Source organism: Triplophysa dalaica, chromosome 4, assembly GCF_015846415.1.
Source record: "Triplophysa dalaica isolate WHDGS20190420 chromosome 4, ASM1584641v1, whole genome shotgun sequence".
Lineage (NCBI taxonomy): Eukaryota > Metazoa > Chordata > Actinopteri > Cypriniformes > Nemacheilidae > Triplophysa > Triplophysa dalaica.
Genome location: NC_079545.1, coordinates 379997 through 392803, shown reverse-complemented (window position 1 = coordinate 392803; position 12807 = coordinate 379997).

Below are 12807 nucleotides of genomic sequence, written 5' to 3'. Positions count from 1 at the left end.
TGTTCTACAGTAATGTGTTCTACAGTGATGTGTTCTACAGTGATGTGTTCTACAGTTATGTGTTCTACAGTTATGTGTTCTACAGTGATGTGTTCTTCAGTTATGTGTTCTACAGTAATGTGATCTACAGTAATGTGTTCTTCAGTAATGTGTTCTACAGTGATGTGTTCTACAGTAATGTGTTCTACAGTGATGTGTTCTACAGTGATGTGTTCTACAGTTATATGTTCTACAATAATGTGTTCTACAGTGATGTGTTCTACAGTTATGTGTTCTACAGTAATGTGTTCTTCAGTAATGTGTTCTACAGTAATGTGTTCTACAATAATGTGTTCTACAATTATGTGTTCTACAGTTATGTGTTCTACAGTGATGTGTTTTACAGTGATGTGTTCTACAGTGATGTGTTCTACAGTGATGTGTTCTACAGTGATGTGTTCTACAGTGATGTGTTCTACAGTGATGTGTTCTACAGTGATGTGTTCTACAGTTATGTGTTCTACAGTAATGTGTTCTACAGTAATGTGATCTACAGTTATGTGATCTACAGTTATGTGTTCTACAGTTATGTGTTCTACAGTGATGTGTTCTACAGTTATGTGTTCTACAGTAATGTGTTCTACAATAATGTGTTCTACAATTATGTGTTCTTCAGTAATGTGTTCTACAGTTATGTGTTCTACAGTTATGTGTTCTACAGTGATGTGTTCTACAGTGATGTGTTCTACAGTGATGTGTTCTACAGTAATGTGATCTACAGTTATGTGTTCTACAGTAATGTGTTCTACAGTAATGTGTTCTACAGTAATGTGTTCTACAGTAATGTGATCTACAGTTATGTGATCTACAGTTATGTGTTCTACAGTGATGTGTTCTACAGTGATGTGTTCTACAGTTATGTGTTCTACAGTAATGTGTTCTACAGTAATGTGATCTACAGTTATGTGATCTACAGTTATGTGTTCTACAGTTATGTGTTCTACAGTGATGTGTTCTACAGTAATGTGTTCTACAGTAATGTGTTCTACAATAATGTGTTCTACAATTATGTGTTCTTCAGTAATGTGTTCTACAGTTATGTGTTCTACAGTGATGTGTTCTACAGTGATGTGTTCTACAGTTATGTGATCTAGAGTAATGTGTTCTACAGTGATGTGTTCTACAGTAATGTGTTCTACAGTGATGTGTTCTACAGTAATGTGTTCTACAGTTATGTGTTCTACAGTGATGTGTTCTACAGTAATGTGTTCTACAGTGATGTGTTCTACAGTGATGTGTTCTACAGTAATGTGTTCTACAGTATTGTGATCTACAGTTATGTGATCTACAGTTATGTGTTCTACAGTGATGTGTTCTACAGTTATGTGTTCTACAGTGATGTGTTCTACAGTTATGTGTTCTACAGTAATGTGTTCTACAGTGATGTGTTCTACAGTAATGTGTTCTACAGTGATGTGATCTACAGTGATGTGTTCTACAGTAATGTGTTCTACAGTGATGTGTTCTACAGTTATGTGTTCTTCAGTAATGTGTTCTTCAGTAATGTGTTCTACAGTAATGTGTTCTACAGTGATGTGTTCTACAGTTATGTGTTCTACAGTGATGTGTTCTACAGTTATGTGTTCTACAGTGATGTGTTCTACAGTTATGTGTTCTACAGTAATGTGTTCTACAGTTATGTGTTCTACAGTGATGTGATCTACAGTTATGTGATCTAGAGTAATGTGTTCTACAGTTATGTGTTCTACAGTAATGTGTTCTACAGTGATGTGTTCTACAGTGATGTGTTCTACAGTGATGTGTTCTACAGTAATGTGTTCTACAGTTATGTGTTCTACAGTGATGTGTTCTACAGTTATGTGTTCTACAGTGATGTGTTCTTCAGTTATGTGTTCTACAGTAATGTGATCTACAGTAATGTGTTCTACAGTGATGTGTTCTACAGTGATGTGTTCTACAGTTATGTGTTCTACAGTGATGTGTTCTACAGTTATGTGTTCTACAGTGATGTGTTCTACAGTAATGTGTTCTACAGTGATGTGTTCTACAGTGATGTGTTCTACAGTGATGTGTTCTACAGTTATGTGTTCTACAGTTATGTGTTCTACAGTAATGTGTTCTACAGTGATGTGTTCTACAGTTATGTGTTCTACAGTAATGTGTTCTACAGTAATGTGATCTACAGTGATGTGTTCTACAGTAATGTGTTCTACAGTGATGTGTTCTACAGTTATGTGTTCTTCAGTAATGTGTTCTTCAGTAATGTGTTCTACAGTAATGTGTTCTACAGTGATGTGTTCTACAGTTATGTGTTCTACAGTTATGTGTTCTACAGTAATGTGATCTACAGTTATGTGATCTACAGTTATGTGTTCTTCAGTAATGTGTTCTTCAGTAATGTGTTCTACAGTAATGTGTTCTACAGTTATGTGTTCTACAGTGATGTGTTCTACAGTGATGTGTTCTACAGTTATGTGTTCTACAGTGATGTGTTCTACAGTAATGTGATCTACAGTTATGTGATCTAGAGTAATGTGTTCTACAGTGATGTGTTCTACATTGATGTGTTCTACAGTTATGTGTTCTACAGTAATGTGTTCTACAGTGATGTGTTCTACAGTGATGTGTTCTACAGTGATGTGTTCTACAGTAATGTGTTCTACAGTGATGTGTTCTACAGTGATGTGTTCTACAGTGATGTGTTCTACAGTGATGTGTTCTACAGTTATGTGATCTAGAGTAATGTGTTCTACAGTGATGTGTTCTACAGTAATGTGTTCTACAGTTATGTGTTCTACAGTGATGTGTTCTACAGTGATGTGTTCTACAGTAATGTGTTCTACAGTGATGTGTTCTACAGTGATGTGTTCTACAGTGATGTGTTCTACAGTAATGTGTTCTACAGTGATGTGTTCTACAGTAATGTGATCTACAGTTATGTGTTCTACAGTAATGTGTTCTACAGTGATGTGTTCTACAGTAATGTGTTCTACAGTGATGTGTTCTACAGTAATGTGATCTACAGTGATGTGTTCTACAGTAATGTGTTCTACAGTGATGTGTTCTACAGTTATGTGTTCTTCAGTGATGTGTTCTACAGTAATGTGTTCTACAGTGATGTGTTCTACAGTTATGTGTTCTACAGTTATGTGTTCTACAGTTATGTGTTCTACAGTGATGTGTTCTACAGTTATGTGTTCTACAGTAATGTGTTCTACAGTTATGTGTTCTACAGTGATGTGTTCTACAGTGATGTGATCTACAGTTATGTGATCTAGAGTAATGTGTTCTACAGTGATGTGTTCTACAGTGATGTGTTCTACAGTGATGTGTTCTACAGTGATGTGTTCTACAGTGATGTGTTCTACAGTTATGTGTTCTACAGTTATGTGTTCTACAGTAATGTGTTCTACAGTGATGTGTTCTACAGTTATGTGTTCTACAGTAATGTGTTCTACAGTAATGTGATCTACAGTGATGTGTTCTACAGTAATGTGTTCTACAGTGATGTGTTCTACAGTTATGTGTTCTTCAGTAATGTGTTCTTCAGTAATGTGTTCTACAGTGATGTGTTCTACAGTTATGTGTTCTACAGTGATGTGTTCTACAGTTATGTGTTCTACAGTGATGTGTTCTACAGTTATGTGTTCTACAGTGATGTGTTCTACAGTTATGTGTTCTACAGTTATGTGTTCTACAGTAATGTGTTCTACAGTGATGTGTTCTACAGTTATGTGTTCTACAGTGATGTGTTCTACAGTAATGTGATCTACAGTGATGTGTTCTACAGTAATGTGTTCTACAGTGATGTGCTCTACAGTTATGTGTTCTACAGTGATGTGTTCTACAGTTATGTGTTCTACAGTAATGTGTTCTACAGTTATGTGTTCTACAGTGATGTGTTCTACAGTGATGTGATCTACAGTTATGTGATCTAGAGTAATGTGTTCTACAGTTATGTGTTCTACAGTAATGTGTTCTACAGTGATGTGTTCTACAGTGATGTGTTCTACAGTGATGTGTTCTACAGTAATGTGTTCTACAGTTATGTGTTCTACAGTGATGTGTTCTACAGTTATGTGTTCTACAGTGATGTGTTCTTCAGTTATGTGTTCTACAGTAATGTGATCTACAGTAATGTGTTCTACAGTGATGTGTTCTACAGTTATGTGTTCTACAGTTATGTGTTCTACAGTGATGTGTTCTACAGTTATGTGTTCTACAGTGATGTGTTCTACAGTAATGTGTTCTACAGTGATGTGTTCTACAGTGATGTGTTCTACAGTGATGTGTTCTACAGTAATGTGATCTACAGTTATGTGTTCTACAGTAATGTGTTCTACAGTAATGTGTTCTACAGTAATGTGTTCTACAGTAATGTGATCTACAGTTATGTGATCTACAGTTATGTGTTCTACAGTGATGTGTTCTACAGTGATGTGTTCTACAGTTATGTGTTCTACAGTAATGTGTTCTACAGTAATGTGATCTACAGTTATGTGATCTACAGTTATGTGTTCTACAGTTATGTGTTCTACAGTGATGTGTTCTACAGTAATGTGTTCTACAGTAATGTGTTCTACAATAATGTGTTCTACAATTATGTGTTCTTCAGTAATGTGTTCTACAGTTATGTGTTCTACAGTGATGTGTTCTACAGTGATGTGTTCTACAGTTATGTGATCTAGAGTAATGTGTTCTACAGTGATGTGTTCTACAGTAATGTGTTCTACAGTGATGTGTTCTACAGTAATGTGTTCTACAGTTATGTGATCTACAGTTATGTGTTCTACAGTAATGTGTTCTACAGTGATGTGTTCTACAGTGATGTGTTCTACAGTGATGTGTTCTACAGTAATGTGTTCTACAGTTATGTGTTCTACAGTGATGTGTTCTACAGTTATGTGTTCTACAGTGATGTGTTCTACAGTAATGTGTTCTACAGTGATGTGTTCTACAGTGATGTGTTCTACAGTGATGTGTTCTACAGTTATGTGTTCTACAGTTATGTGTTCTACAGTAATGTGTTCTACAGTGATGTGTTCTACAGTTATGTGTTCTACAGTAATGTGTTCTACAGTAATGTGATCTACAGTGATGTGTTCTACAGTAATGTGTTCTACAGTGATGTGTTCTACAGTTATGTGTTCTTCAGTAATGTGTTCTTCAGTAATGTGTTCTACAGTAATGTGTTCTACAGTGATGTGTTCTACAGTTATGTGTTCTACAGTTATGTGTTCTACAGTAATGTGATCTACAGTTATGTGATCTACAGTTATGTGTTCTTCAGTAATGTGTTCTTCAGTAATGTGTTCTACAGTAATGTGTTCTACAGTTATGTGTTCTACAGTGATGTGTTCTACAGTGATGTGTTCTACAGTTATGTGTTCTACAGTGATGTGTTCTACAGTAATGTGATCTACAGTTATGTGATCTAGAGTAATGTGTTCTACAGTGATGTGTTCTACATTGATGTGTTCTACAGTTATGTGTTCTACAGTAATGTGTTCTACAGTGATGTGTTCTACAGTGATGTGTTCTACAGTGATGTGTTCTACAGTAATGTGTTCTACAGTGATGTGTTCTACAGTGATGTGTTCTACAGTGATGTGTTCTACAGTGATGTGTTCTACAGTTATGTGATCTAGAGTAATGTGTTCTACAGTGATGTGTTCTACAGTAATGTGTTCTACAGTTATGTGTTCTACAGTGATGTGTTCTACAGTGATGTGTTCTACAGTAATGTGTTCTACAGTGATGTGTTCTACAGTGATGTGTTCTACAGTGATGTGTTCTACAGTAATGTGTTCTACAGTGATGTGTTCTACAGTAATGTGATCTACAGTTATGTGTTCTACAGTAATGTGTTCTACAGTGATGTGTTCTACAGTAATGTGTTCTACAGTGATGTGTTCTACAGTAATGTGATCTACAGTGATGTGTTCTACAGTAATGTGTTCTACAGTGATGTGTTCTACAGTTATGTGTTCTTCAGTGATGTGTTCTACAGTAATGTGTTCTACAGTGATGTGTTCTACAGTTATGTGTTCTACAGTTATGTGTTCTACAGTTATGTGTTCTACAGTGATGTGTTCTACAGTTATGTGTTCTACAGTAATGTGTTCTACAGTTATGTGTTCTACAGTGATGTGTTCTACAGTGATGTGATCTACAGTTATGTGATCTAGAGTAATGTGTTCTACAGTGATGTGTTCTACAGTGATGTGTTCTACAGTGATGTGTTCTACAGTGATGTGTTCTACAGTGATGTGTTCTACAGTTATGTGTTCTACAGTTATGTGTTCTACAGTAATGTGTTCTACAGTGATGTGTTCTACAGTTATGTGTTCTACAGTAATGTGTTCTACAGTAATGTGATCTACAGTGATGTGTTCTACAGTAATGTGTTCTACAGTGATGTGTTCTACAGTTATGTGTTCTTCAGTAATGTGTTCTTCAGTAATGTGTTCTACAGTGATGTGTTCTACAGTTATGTGTTCTACAGTGATGTGTTCTACAGTTATGTGTTCTACAGTGATGTGTTCTACAGTTATGTGTTCTACAGTGATGTGTTCTACAGTTATGTGTTCTACAGTTATGTGTTCTACAGTAATGTGTTCTACAGTGATGTGTTCTACAGTTATGTGTTCTACAGTGATGTGTTCTACAGTAATGTGATCTACAGTGATGTGTTCTACAGTAATGTGTTCTACAGTAATGTGTTCTACAGTTATGTGTTCTACAGTAATGTGATCTACAGTTATGTGATCTACAGTTATGTGTTCTTCAGTAATGTGTTCTTCAGTAATGTGTTCTACAGTAATGTGTTCTACAGTTATGTGTTCTACAGTGATGTGTTCTACAGTGATGTGTTCTACAGTTATGTGTTCTACAGTGATGTGTCCTACAGTAATGTGATCTACAGTTATGTGATCTAGAGTAATGTGTTCTACAGTGATGTGTTCTACATTAATGTGTTCTACAGTTATGTGTTCTACAGTAATGTGTTCTACAGTGATGTGTTCTACAGTAATGTGTTCTACAGTGATGTGTTCTACAGTAATGTGTTCTACAGTGATGTGTTCTACAGTAATGTGTTCTACAGTGATGTGTTCTACAGTAATGTGTTCTACAGTTATGTGATCTAGAGTAATGTGTTCTACAGTGATGTGTTCTACAGTAATGTGTTCTACAGTTATGTGTTCTACAGTGATGTGTTCTACAGTGATGTGTTCTACAGTAATGTGTTCTACAGTGATGTGTTCTACAGTGATGTGTTCTACAGTGATGTGTTCTACAGTAATGTGTTCTACAGTGATGTGTTCTACAGTTATGTGTTCTACAGTTATGTGTTCTACAGTGATGTGTTCTACAGTGATGTGTTCTACAGTGATGTGTTCTACAGTGATGTGTTCTACAGTAATGTGTTCTACAGTGATGTGTTCTACAGTGATGTGTTCTACAGTTATGTGTTCTACAGTGATGTGTTCTACAGTGATGTGTTCTACAGTGATGTGTTCTACAGTTATGTGTTCTACAGTTATGTGTTCTACAGTAATGTGTTCTACAGTGATGTGTTCTACAGTTATGTGTTCTACAGTAATGTGTTCTACAGTAATGTGATCTACAGTGATGTGTTCTACAGTAATGTGTTCTACAGTGATGTGTTCTACAGTTATGTGTTCTTCAGTAATGTGTTCTTCAGTAATGTGTTCTACAGTAATGTGTTCTACAGTGATGTGTTCTACAGTTATGTGTTCTACAGTTATGTGTTCTACAGTAATGTGATCTACAGTTATGTGATCTACAGTTATGTGTTCTTCAGTAATGTGTTCTTCAGTAATGTGTTCTACAGTAATGTGTTCTACAGTTATGTGTTCTACAGTGATGTGTTCTACAGTGATGTGTTCTACAGTTATGTGTTCTACAGTGATGTGTTCTACAGTAATGTGATCTACAGTTATGTGATCTAGAGTAATGTGTTCTACAGTGATGTGTTCTACATTAATGTGTTCTACAGTTATGTGTTCTACAGTAATGTGTTCTACAGTGATGTGTTCTACAGTAATGTGTTCTACAGTTATGTGTTTTACAGTGATGTGTTCTACAGTGATGTGTTCTACAGTAATGTGTTCTACAGTGATGTGTTCTACAGTAATGTGATCTACAGTGATGTGTTCTACAGTTATGTGTTTTACAGTGATGTGTTCTACAGTGATGTGTTCTACAGTGATGTGTTCTACAGTAATGTGTTCTACAGTGATGTGTTCTACAGTGATGTGTTCTACAGTAATGTGATCTACAGTGATGTGTTCTACAGTAATGTGTTCTACAGTGATGTGTTCTACAGTTATGTGTTCTTCAGTGATGTGTTCTACAGTAATGTGTTCTACAGTAATGTGTTCTACAGTTATGTGTTCTACAGTGATGTGTTCTACAGTGATGTGTTCTACAGTTATGTGTTCTACAGTGATGTGTTCTACAGTAATGTGATCTACAGTTATGTGATCTAGAGTAATGTGTTCTACAGTGATGTGTTCTACATTAATGTGTTCTACAGTTATGTGTTCTACAGTAATGTGTTCTACAGTGATGTGTTCTACAGTAATGTGTTCTACAGTTATGTGTTTTACAGTGATGTGTTCTACAGTGATGTGTTCTACAGTGATGTGTTCTACAGTAATGTGTTCTACAGTGATGTGTTCTACAGTAATGTGATCTACAGTGATGTGTTCTACAGTAATGTGTTCTACAGTGATGTGTTCTACAGTTATGTGTTCTTCAGTGATGTGTTCTACAGTAATGTGTTCTACAGTGATGTGTTCTACAGTTATGTGTTCTACAGTGATGTGTTCTACAGTTCCCTTTCTGTCGGTCTCTCGACGTTGTGTCGAGAACGACAGATGGGGTTCGCCCTTGAGAACCAATCAACTCTGACTACTATAGAAAAGGCCAATGAAATTTGGCGAATGCAATTTGCATGCCGGGCTCCGCCCCCGGAAATCCGGTATAAAAGGAGGCCGGCGTGCAGCATTCACTTACCTTTTGTTCTTCAGAGCCATCGCTCATGAGTACAACTCAGGATTCAATCCTCTACAACTACACGCTGGTGCTACGACGTGTTACAGCGGATCGTCCCTTTCTGCAGCGACCTTCCCCTGGGCGTCTCGGCGGTTCCGGAGGTGTTAGAGATTTTTTCTAAAAGTCCTTTTCAGGACTGACTGAGCATTCTCCAGCGCGGCATGTCCCGCTGTTCTCTCGGGTGCGGCACCCTCATCGAGGAGGGGGATGGACACGATCGCTGCATTAGGTGTCTGGGCGTCCAGCACACTGAAGCAGCGTTCGTTGACACATCTGCCTGCACTGCGGGCAGATTGTCATTCAGAAGTTGCGGTCACGGGTGGCTGTCTTCCTACGGGAACCAGCCACCATTTCGTCTGCTACCCGGGCTGTGACATCTGTGGCTACGGCCCCGATGACCACCCACGTTAGCAGCGTTAGTGATACGGGGAACTCTGCGAACGTAAACCCGCCAGCCAAGTGCTCACGGGCCGATCGCACCCCGATTCGCTCTTCTGAACGTTCCCCAACCGGCGGTGGCATACCGTCCGGATCCTCACGCACACACTCGGAAACGATGTGTGACGTAGATGAGATGTCGCTCGCAGCATCGGAGGGAGACTGGCATCCGACTCTGCCGAATCCAAACTCCACCCCCAGCGGTCGAGTTCAGGAGGAAGCAGAAGTGATGTCATCCGTGCTAACCCGGGGATACGTGGTTCCCGAGGTCGGTGCGCGGTGCAAACCGCGCCCACCCCGGGTGCCATGTTTTTCCCGGAGGTGCATGAGGAGCTGTGTAAAACTTGGAACGCTCCTCTCACGGACCGTTCCAGTGAAACCAGCTCCGGCTCCCTTACTTCCCTCGATGGTGAGGCAGCCAAGGACTGCGTCGAGATCCCCCGGGTGGAACGTCCGCCTGCGGTGCACCTGTGCCGCGGACGGCTACCACCTGGGGGGGGATCGACCACTCCTACCGTCCAAAGCACGTAAGACTTCGGCATCACTGGTGTCGAAAGCTTGCGATGTTGCGGGCCAGGCTGCCTCCTCTCTCTATGCCTTGGCCATCCTGCAGGTCCGCCAGGCCAGGGCGTTGAGAGGGCTCCACGAGGGTAAGGCCGACCCGGGTATAATGCAGGATCTCCGTGCCACCGCTGACAGCGCTCTACGGGCGACTAAGGCGGCGGCACGGGCCCTGGGTCGGACGATGTCCACGGTAGTGGTCCAGGAGAGACACCCCCGGCTATACCTTGTGCAGAAGAGTGACAGCAAGGAAGTCCGCTTTCTTGATGCACTCATCTCGCAGGGTGGGTTGTTGGTAACACCGTCGAGGACTGCGCTCAGCAGTTTTTTGACGGCGAAGCAGACAGTGGCAATTAACCACATTTTTTTTCACGCCGCGACTCGGCCGCCTACAGGCCTCCGAGATCTCACGTGACGTCTGCTTCCCTGCAACCCAGGACCCTTTCGACATCGGCTCCGGTTCCTGTGCCCCCACAGGCGGCACCCCGGAAGCAGAGGTCGAGGGGGAAACCTCCACCCCGTCAGCAACCTCCTCGCGAGAAGGGACACTGACGGGAAGACCCCAGGGAGAACAAGATCGGGCCCGAACCTTCACAGCCACGGCTCTGATCGGTCGGTACGGGACGACTCCTGCCTCGTCACCAAAGCCGGGCCCTTGTTAGGGCTTGGCGCCCACTTACTCACTGAGTTTTCTGTTCTCCCCGGGTTTACTTGCAGCCGATCGCACACTCCACTGGACTGTGCTCGGCGAACCGACCTCACACCCTGGCGAGGCGTGAGGTCGTACACATATACGACAGCCGTCACCACTCTCAAACCGACAGTGCGTGCCGTTGTCCCGCCAGGCAGGTAAGCAGGCGGAGCAAAAACCTTCCCTCCGGGGACTCCCCGCAACATGGTTAGCTCCGCCAGCCGACGAACCACCCCCCGTGGGAATGATGAAGCAGACCGTCCCCTTGGTCACCCTGTCACAGTCCCTGGGAGCTCGAGAGCTGCCCACACTGTCTCGCTGGCTAATGAGGGCGGTCCGTCTTGGTTACTCGATCCAGTTCGCCAGAGACTCACCCAAGTTTCGGGGCATCATCTCTCCCTCTGTCAGAGGCAGGGACGCCTCCGTACTTCGGGTAGAGGTCACCACCCTTCTGGCAAAACAGGCATCGAGTTCGTCCCTCAAAACCAAGATGTTCAGTGGGTCACCACCCGCACTTCATCGTTCCCAAGAAAGACGGCGGGTTGCCCCCAAAGGCTGCGTACCCTGAACAGAGCACCTTCACTAGCTGCCATTCAGGGTGCTCACACAGAGGCGCGTCCTGACATCTATGAGGTGTCAGGATTGGTTCGTGGCAATCGACCTGAAGGACGCTTACTTTCATGTCTCGATCCTCCTCGACACCGGCCGTTCCCACGGTTCGCGTGCGAGAGGCGGGCATATCAGTACAGAGTCCTCCCTTTCGGTCTGTCCCTGACCGCCCTTTCTCCCTGAGAGGAGGAAGGCGAGCGGGTACTAAACTATCTCAGCGACTGGCCTATCTTGGCACACTCGCGAGATCTGTTATGTACACAAAGGGACCTGGTGCTCCGGCACCTAGGTCGATTGGGACTCCAGGTCAACCAAGAGAGGGGCAAGCTCTCCCCAGTGCAGAGCATCCTCTTTCTCGGTATGGAACTCAGCTCTGTCACCATGTCGGCACACCTGTCCGCAGTTGTGCCCAACCAGTGTTGAACTGTCTGAAATGAACATTTTAGGCAGACAGCGGTCCCCCTGAAACAATTCAGAGGCTCCTGGGACACATGGCGTCCTCGCGGGCTAATACCCCTCGAGTTGATGCACATGACACCGCTCCAACACTGGTTTCAGAGTCGAGTTCCGAGGAGAGCGTGGCACACCGGCAGCAGGCGCATGGTGATGCCGCCCTGCTGCCGACGCACCATAACCCCTAGTCTTTATGACTTTTTCGACGGACTCAGGTCCCTCTGAGCAGGTTATGAGGCAGGTCGTGGTGACGACTGAAGTCTCCCTGCAGGGGTGCGGTGTAGTGTGCAACGGGCACGCAGGTGGGGTGTTGGACGAACCCCCGCCTGCGCTGGCATATCAATTGCCAAGAGTTGTGGGCTATGCTACTTGCACTGAGCAGGCTACGGCCTCTCGTGCGAGACATGCACGTGCTGTTCCGAGGACAGCACTATAGCTGTAGCGAATACAGATCGTCAGGGTGGCGTTCGCACACAGCAGCTAAACACAACTTGCTCGACGCCTCCTCCGGTGGAGTCAACAGGTGACTCGTTCCCTGCAGGCCACACACCCCGGGCAAACTGAACTAGACAGCCGACGTGCTTTCTCGCCAGTTTATGCCTCGTGGAGAGTGGCGACTCCACCCCCGTGCAGTCCAGCTCATTTGGAGGTTGTTCGGGTAGGCCCAGGTAAAACCTGTTCACCTCCCGTAACACCACCATTTGCCCGCTTGATAGTCCCTGCCCTCGGCACGGATATCCTTGCGCACAGCTGGCCGCGGGATGGGCGGAAGCACACCTTCCCCCCCCCAGGAGCCTTCTTGTACAGACTCTGTGCAAGGTCAGGGAGCAGGAGCACCAAGTGTTATTGGTTACACCACACCGGTCTAACCGCACTTGGCCTCAGAGCCGATACTCTGGACAGCGACTCCCCCTGAACCATTCCCCTGACAGAGGACCTGCTCTCTCAGGGGAAGGACACGTTCTGGCATCCCA